General features: G+C 44.7%; 1 protein-coding gene across 1 annotated transcript in view; it reads left to right on the top strand.

The window, feature by feature from the left end:
- Positions 1 to 256: 256 nt before the first annotated feature.
- Positions 257 to 9,185, top strand: part of PLAT (plasminogen activator, tissue type) — a 28,944-nt gene continuing 20,015 nt past the window's right edge. Inside the window, exon 1 of the mRNA XM_004382082.2 lies at positions 257 to 301. The gene's annotated coding sequence lies outside the window, so the exon portion shown is untranslated. The remainder of the gene's footprint in view (positions 302 to 9,185) is intronic.

Genomic DNA, 9,185 nt, shown 5'->3' with positions numbered 1-9,185 from the left:
TGATGACGTCAGGACCATGAGTAATCAGGTTGGCCCAGAGCCAGGATTGGCTGTGCCGCCTCCATCATGAACTTCCTCTCCCTCATCTTTATAAAACAGCCCCGCCCCTCCCTGACTGCAGCCTGTCCACTGGGCATCCTCCCGCTGCAGAGAAACCCGCCTACCCAGGGCCCCCGACCCCACCCCCTGCCTTGAGATTTAAAGGAGGCCAGAGCTGCACAGGGAGATTGGAGCTGAGATCCTGCAAGAGCCCCAGGGCTGAGGAGAAAGTCTCTCAGAGGAAAGGAGGCAAGAAGTGGAGGTAGGTGGAATTCCGCAATGTTCTGTCTGCCCTTCTCTTCTTCTCCCTCTTAAAAGACTCTCAGGCATACTGAGTAATGAAGGAATGTCTAATGAAGGGCTTGGCTTTATCACTCAGGCAAAGAGGATCAGCTAGACTCCACTCCAAAGGGGAGATTTATTTTGTATCTGCATTTCATTGGGATAGGCTGAAGTGTTTTTCGAGAGACAAGGTGGCCAGGGGAGGAGAGAGACTAGAAGGGCTGTGTTTCTTGGAGAGGTCTTGCTTGCAGAGTGAAGGGGAAAGTGAACAAGAATTACACAGAAAGGCTCTGAATAGACAATGGGAGCACCTCATGACTAACGGGTAATAAATATAACATCAACTGCCACCGGGACACGTGGCTGTCAGAGCTGGAGGTGGTCTGGCCACCCCCTCCTAGGAGCCCATGGAGAAACTGAGGCCAGAGATGTGCCAGGGAGCGACTTACTGCAGGCAGCTGCAGGGCATGTTTAACCCGGTGAGAAGTGCTGGGAAAGGGGAGGAGGTGACTTTCAAGGGACTTATGTTTCCACTAGGAGGTCAGTGTAGAGAAACGCCTCTGCTCTCCTCCCCACACCCCACCCCCATAATCTCCCCAGGTCAGGTTGCCTTGTGGCATTTTGTCCAATGTGCATCAATCCAGAGTGCAGCCCTCTTTAAGGACTTTTCAGGTATAGGAAAAACAAAAAACAAAACAAAACAAAAATTGCAATGTCTTTTATTCCTGAAGCACTTTGCAGGAAGCATATCAAGACTCTCTAGATTTTCACTGTTATTATCTTTATTTTCTTAACCTCACAGAGAGGGAGGGATGAAGGAAGGGAAGGAGGAAAACATGCTGAGCTCCCAGGTGACTAATGGCAGACAAGAGCACAAAGAAGTGTGGTAACAGTGATTACCGAAGGGGCTAACCAAAAGGTTGGCAGTTTGAACCCACGGGGCGCTCCTTGGGAGACAGATGTGGCAGTCTGCTTCTGTAAAGATTTACAGCCTTGGAAACTCTATGGGGCAGTTCTGCTAATGACAAACGAGAGCACCAAGAAGTGTGGTAACAATGATTTATTTGGTGGCCAAGTCGGAAGAATAATGGGGTCTCCTGCAGCTGATTAATGATAGAAAAAAACCATAAAAGTGTGTGTGCGTGTGTGTGTGTGTGTGTGTGTGTGTGTACATTTTCAATCCCATAAAGAAACTTTCCAAATAGAAGTGTTAAGCAGATTTCTCTCAAAGGTGATTTCCTAGCAATTTCTGCCAGTAAGCAGGAAGACTCATCTTCGGACCTAGACAGGGGCTTGGTCCAGAATCAATAGATGACGGTCAGCATGAGCTGCTGAGTGAGGATGTCCTGTGACAGCAGAGCCTGACGTGTGGCACCAGCAGGGATGCTGTGGGTATTGAAATAGAAGTAGCTCCATCCTCCCCACTGATTTATTCCAGCTAAATAGTTCCCAGAGACGCCAGCCTCAAACCTCTAGAACTTGTCAAGAGCAAATGATAGCCACCCTTCTGCTCAAATGGGTTAGTCTCTCTGTCCAAATACCCCAAGACCACCTCAGTTTATTCTGTGGTGCCTCATATCAGATTCTCCCAGTGTCTGTGCTACTCGGAGTTGCTCCATAACAGGCGTGGGGCAGTTCATGCAACCAGAGAGTGGCCGAGGAACAGGATAGTCTGTAAGTTTATATGTCTGTAAGTTTACTAGTTTATAAGTTCACTGAGACAGGAGTTGGGACTCTGGCTTTTATTTCCCCAGAATTTAGCATGTTGATAGGAGACCCTGGGTGGTACAAACAGTTAACGAACTCAGGCTCAGCTGCTAACCTAAAGTCCACCCAGAGGCACCTCAGAAGAAAGGCCTGGTGATCTACTTCTGAAAAATCAGCCATTGAAAACCCTATGGAGCACAGTTCTACTCTGACACACACGGGGTCATCATGAGTCAGAATCGACTCGATGGCATCTGGTTATTTTTTCAGAATGTTGAGGAGCAGAGCTGGTGATCAGTAAATTTTAAACTATTGTAACAAATAGCCCAGGTATACCTTTGGTGGTGTGATTGAAGAGAGTATAATCACTTAAAGCTTTTATAAAGAAGTAGCTGGGACCATACAGCATTTGGGAAAACTTATTCTCCACGTGAAATCTTTGTTACTAACTTGCCAACAGGAGCTTTTCCCACCAATGGGTTTTATAGCGACTTAAGGAAGTCCTTGGCTAGGATAATCCATCTGGAAGGAGTAGTGAATGCTAGTCCCTGGGTGGTGCAAATGGTTAAGCACTCAGCTAGTAACTGAAAGGTTGGTGGTTCGAGTCCACCCAGAGGCATCTTGGAAGAAATGCCTGATGATCTGCTTCTGAAAGATCGTAGCCATTGAAAACCCTGTGGAGCACAGTTCTGCTCTGAAACACATGGACTTACCACAAGTCAGAATCTACTTAACGGCAGCTGGTTCGGTAAGTGCTCGCTTTAGGACTTCCAAAGCGTCTGAAGTATCAGCAGGGTCTTTCCAGTCAGACAGCTGAGGTGGCAACATGGTTTGTAGGCACTGGTAGTTGACTCAGCTCTACTCAAAGTCCAAAACCCATATACTTCTTCTCTGTGACACTGAGTATCTGGAGGTGAGGAAAATTTTGAGGTTTTAATTGAAATGGCCAGTTTTCATTTGGTTGTTTGGCATTGTGCATCTGCAGTCTTAGAATAAAATTTCTATTTTCGGTGAGTAATTTTTGCTCTGTTCTGATTAAGATAGTTAGGATGGACAATGAGTGAGCAGAGTATTTTGTTCGTTCCCTCTTTGGGCCACTTACTTTGCATGAAGAAAAACTGTCCATCTTAGTCAACCAACTCAAAAAACCATGTTGTGGGTCTTAAATCAGACCAGGTAAAAGAGTGAGGATGATTTAGACCAGCTAAAAGAGTGAGGATGATTTAGACCAGGTAAAAGAGTGAGGATGATAGAATGTTAGAACCAGAAGGGATCTTAGAGATCATCCACTGTGGTCCAACCCTAAGCCAAGCCATGTGGTCTCCTGACATCAGCTCATTTGTCTATTTACATGTAAAGACAGCACATGTTCTTAGTGATATTTTGTATATTTTATATTCTATTATCCTGCCTGGGAAATACTTCTGTAGAATGTGGTAGAGGGACAGATAAGCCCCATATTTGATCACTTGAAAAATAAGACAGAAAAGAAAATGAACCAGATGCTGGGCACCGGCAGACATTTCATAAATATCTTTTGAAGAGATGACTCAGGCATCTTCTGGTGCCGATCACGATTGCCTGGGAAATACTAACTTGCTGTTCTTCTGGTAGAACTAATACAACTGGTTGTCCCTATGCATGCCAGTGGCCATGATCCAGATGGTGACTGTTGTCCCTTAGGCCCAGCTGAGGTGCTCAGGATGACTATGTGATGCTCGTGATGCACACACTAGTGGTCTGGAGAGGTTTGCTTGGGGATTGACCTGGAGGATCTGATTCCGTCTGGAGCCTCCCAAGTGACCACTACAAGGTGAGGCTGAACCCAGATCCTGGGACACCTTTGTATTAAGAGCCTTTCCTGCTTATTACATAGACACGAATTGTCCATTAGCTTACAACTAAAACCAAAAAACCAAACCCGTTGCCGTCGAGTCAATAGGGAATACAAACTGAACTCCTCCCCAAAAGACCCCTAATTCCTTAGAATCCACGGGGATTCCAAACCACGCTTTCTCCAAAGGACACCCTTGAAGTGAGAGCCTGGGATCTGTGAGTCATACTCTGCCCATCAGGAGGTGTTTGCCCTGAAGAGCAAAGGAGCTCTGGCTGCTTACTGCGATTATCCTGAGCTCCAAGCAATGTGGGACATGCTATGAGGAACACCTTTTCGTTATCTGGCTAACTCCTGTTTCTTGTTCAATAAACAGCTCATGTGTTATCCATTCCAGAAAGCCTACCTGACTTAACAATAATGAACTAGCTACTCCTCTTCCACGTTCCAGTAGAACCCTTTCTTCCTCTCCTTTCCCATTCTCCATCTCATCCCCCTACGTATCACAGTACTGATCACACCACACTATGATTGTCAAGTTGTCCATCTGTCCTCATCCTAAACAACGAGTTCTTTGAGGACAGCATATGTATCTTTATGTCACCAGAGCTTGTCCCTGGTACACAGTCAGCGCTTGATGAAAAGTTTGATGATGGATAGATAGAGTGAATAAATCATTGCCTGTGAATTCAAGAAAGGAAGAAATTAGACTGAGCTAGGGCTTGACAGCAAGGTGGATTGGAAATGGAGGGTCTGCTAGACACTGGGAAGATGGTACCGAAGTATATTTTCAAGCTCCCTTCTTTGCTGACCTTTAAATGAGCAGTTTGATGTCAGTGTAGTTTCTTGAATACAAGGGGCTGGGTAGGGAGCTAAACCCAGTAACCAAGTATGAATAATCTAAAAGAGGAAGACTTGGTCCACTTGATCTCCACTGGCTATTCACATTTTGTCATGTCCACAAAAAAGGCAGGCTTGTTTTATTTTGCCTGGTTTAGGGGCAGAATTCTTGCCTTGCATGAGGGAGGCCCAGGTTTGATTTCCGGCCAATGCAACTCATACTCAGCCACCGCCCATCTGTCAGTGGAGGCCTGCATGTTGCTATAATTTTAAACAGCAAGACTAGGAAGAAAGCCCTGGCAATCTACTTCCAAAAAATCAGCCAATGAAAACCTGATGGATCGCAACGGTCCAATCTCCATCGTGCACAGGGTTGCTGTGAGTCAGGGACCAACTCAACCACAGCTAACAACAGCAGTTTGTAGCAAGAGCCTGTGTCTGCCACCTGGGCTGCAGAGAGTAAAGGAAGGAATTCCTTTCTGGGAAGCTCCAGTTTCCTTATTTTTCTCACATAATGCTTTGGTTTTCAAACACCATATGGTCTGCATCTAACAGGCCTTATCAATAGTGAGGACCTGATCTCCCGGCTGCCTCAGCTGCTTATCTGGCTTCCTCAGAGAGCCCATAGCTGCCCTGACATGTATGGAGTAAACAGACCTGGGAAAGGCAAATAAAAAAGCAGATTAAAAATAAAAGACACCACCCCATATCAGGAAATAAGGGCCACTGTTAATACTGTTCTATGCACATAGATGAAGAGCATGAAATTTTATATCAATCGCAAAGAATTAATCAGTAGAACAGCTCCAAGTCTTCGCAAGATGTTCAGAGGATCTAGGAACAGTATTTGGTATTAATACTTCAGCATGATGAAGACCCCACAGATATTGGCATTTTTCCTGGCTAGGTAGTAAATTTTTGTCCTCTAATTGTTGAAGGATGTTTATGGTAATAACTGTAGTTAACACCTACCGTGTACCAGGCGTTGAGCAGGGCTTTACTTGTTTGTTTTTTTTAATCTCTGATCACCATAACAATTTAAACAAGGTGGAAATGCTGAGCCTGTAAGTGGCAGTTGGAGTTCGAAGATGAAAATCCAGAGACCACTGTTTCTCTCACATGTTAACTTTGAACACATCAACTTATTGCACTGGAGTTGACTCTGACCCATACAGACCCTATAGGACAGAGTAAAACTGCCGCATAGGGTTTCCAAGGCTGTAATCTTTATGGAAGCAGAGCGGCTGGTGGGTTCGAACTGCCAACCTTTCGGTTAGCAGCCTAGCACTTAATCACTGTGCCAACAGGGCTCCGTGAGCACATTGTTGCTGTTATTGTTAGGGGTCATCGACTCAGTTCTGACTCACAGTGATCCTGTGGCCAATAGAACCAAACACTGCCTGTTCCTGCGCCATCCTCACAATTGTTACCTTTGAGCCCATTGTTGCAGCCATTGTGTCAATCCATCTCCTTGAGGGGCTTCCTCTTTTTCGCTCACCCCCTACTTTACCAAGCATGCTGTCCTTCTCCAGGGACTGATCCCTCCTGATAACATTAAAAGCGTTTAAATCCAGTGTTGTTGTTGGTTGTCGTTGCCTGTCAATCCTCTCTGACTCACGGCGCCTTATGTATAAAAGAGCAAAACGTTGCCCGGTCCTGCGCCGTCTTCATGAGAGCAGGTATATGTGAGTCTATTGCGGCTATTGTGTCAATCCATCTCACTGAGGGTTTCCCTAATTTTCATTGGCTCTCTACCAACCATAATGGCCTTTTCTAGCAATTGATCTTTCCTGATGCTATGTCCAAAGTAAGCAACTTCAAGTCCAGTATTGCAGAGACAATAAGGAGTACTGGACAGAGTGTGGGGTTTCGGATAGAAGTACTAGGTATCCTGGGTTGAGTCCCAAAGTGACCTCTTATGAGATGTGTCACTGTAGGGCAAGTCCCTTCCGCTTTTTGAAGTCCAGTTCTCCCATCTGTAAAAATATTGCTTTACAGGATTTAACGTATGCAAGGGTTTTGTAAACTGTATGACTGGCAAGTGGTAAGTATTGAGATACCTGTTGAGTAAGTGGCATATAATCCATACACATTGCTCAAAATACACTATGATGTGATGGTTTCACATAAAATGTGGATAAATTCAGGTAATGATACAATGAACTCTTCTGATCATTATTTCCTGTTCAAGTGGGTTGAAATCTGGAAGTAGGTTAAACAATTATCAAAGTTTCGTGTAATTTAATTACTTTACAGTGACGTTTGCTTTAGGGAGTAGAAGGAAGGTGAAGAACTACCATCATTGCTTGACAAGACACTCGTTTAGATTAACAATAGATTTCAGGGTTTGTTTAGAGTCAGACTTCGGGGTTAACGTTCTATTGCACTGACTAATTGAACTACTGTTTGCCACATGAGCTTTGTTTTCTCTTCAGAAGGATCTAAGTTTACTAGGAAAGGATTGCTTTTGTTTTTATTTTAGGAGAAAGCAGGATAGACTTGTATTTTCCTAGAGCCACAACCAATACTCACTCTAACCAGTTAACCAGTTGCTATCAAGTCAGTTCCGACTCATAGTGACCCCACGTGTCAGAGTAGGACTGTCCTCCATATGGTTTTCAATGGGTGATTTTTTAAAAGTAGATCACCAGGCCTTTCTGAGGTGCCTCTGGGTGGATTTAAACCTCCAACCTTTTGGTTAGCAGCTGAGAGCATCACCCATTTACACTGTTGTTGTTAGGTGCCATCGAGTCGATTTCGACTCATACCAACCCCATGTGACGAGTACAACTGTCCCATAGGGTCTTCTAGCCTGTAATCTTTACGGGAGAAGCCCTGGTGGTACAGTGGTTAAACACTCAGCTGCTAACCAAAAAGTCAGTGGTTCAAACACTCCAGCTGCTCTGAGGGAGAAAGATGTGGCAGTCTGCTTCCATAAAGATTTCAGCCTTGGAAATCCTATGGGGCAGTTCTACTCTGTCCTACTCTGCTATGAGTTGGAACTGACTTGATAGCAATGGGATTTTTAATCTTTAAGGGAGCAGATCACCAGGTCTTATCTCCTGGGGAGCTACTGGGTGGGATGCAATCAGCAACCTTTCAGTCAGTAGCCGAGCACTTAACTGTTACACCACTGGGGCTCCTTACCCCCGTTTGCACCACCCCCTCCAAATAACCAGAATAACCTGAGTGGGAGATGGGGATGGAGGGATGACAACTGAGCATGCACAGTATGGATTTTTCCTGTGACCAGTGGCCAGGTTAATTTCAAATAGCTTAGAAACAGGTCCTATGCCCCTATTTTGAAGCTACTTGGGAGGGAATTCTGTTGGATAATTGAGTGGAGATTGGTGGGGGTAGAGCGTGCCAGGAAAGAATTCTATTCTATTTGCTTCATTGGCTTTGACCACTTAGATAGTAAACAGACTGAAGGATTTCTCCTCTTCCTCTCCTATCCTGTAGTTACAAACAGCTGTGTTCAAGGAGAAAGAAAACAAGCATTTGGCATATAAAAATTACCTTTTGAAAAGTTAAAATTGTTTATATGATGGTAATTTTGAAAATGCTGCTTATTCTGAGAGCATAGCATCTGATCCAAAAAAAACCAAACCGCTTGCCATTGAGTCAATTCCGACTCATAGCGACCCTATAGGACAGAGTAGAACTGCCCCACAGGATTTCCAAGGAGCGCCTGCTGGATTCGAACTGCCACCGTTTTGATTAGCAGCCTGAGCTGTTAACCACTGCACCACCAGGGCTCCAGCCTATAAAAGTGGGTCTGCCTCTGGCCTGGGAAAGGTGAGATTTTGTGGCAGCTCCTCACCCTTCCCAAGGCCTAGTCCCTCCTCCCATCTTTCATTGTTTCTTGTCCTGACTCCAGTGGTGTGCCTTTGCTGTTCTAAGTAGTTTTGACCATTGCTTTTCTAATTTTTTGCACCATGGCTGGGAGGAGTGGAAGAAGGGTGGGTGAGGGGGCACACGTTTTTGTTTTAAAGCTGTGTGTCATTTTACGGTACTGGCACTTTTGGAGAACAAATCTGTCTTACTCAGATTTCCAGAGAGAAGCTTTGCAAAGCAATAATAAGTTAAGAATTCACGTTATCAAAGATTAAAGTAGCAAACCTTGAACATGGCACAACATTTGATAACAGTATCAATGTCCTTTTGTCTTCCCCTTGCAATATCTATCCCGCTCCAGCTTACTCATGTGTCTGCCTTTTTCTTGCTGGCAAAAGTAGAAACTACAAGTCCTCAAGTGCTGTGACATCTGGGGCAAGTGCACTGTTGGCACCCACAGTCATAAAATGTGATTAATTGATTGACTACATTTGTGTAGTTCTTTATTACAAATCACCTTCCTGTATGATGTCAAAAATAGAACCACAATGGCCAACAGACACATGAGGAAATGCTCGCGATCACTAGCCATTAGAGAAATGCAAATTAAAACCACAATGAGATACCATCTCACCCCGGCATTACT

This window comes from Trichechus manatus, unplaced genomic scaffold, assembly GCF_000243295.1.
Source record: "Trichechus manatus latirostris isolate Lorelei unplaced genomic scaffold, TriManLat1.0 scaffold00090, whole genome shotgun sequence".
In the NCBI taxonomy this organism is placed as follows: domain Eukaryota; kingdom Metazoa; phylum Chordata; class Mammalia; order Sirenia; family Trichechidae; genus Trichechus; species Trichechus manatus.
The sequence above is the reverse complement of the archived record's forward strand: the minus strand, read 5'-3'. Positions and strand labels throughout refer to the sequence as shown.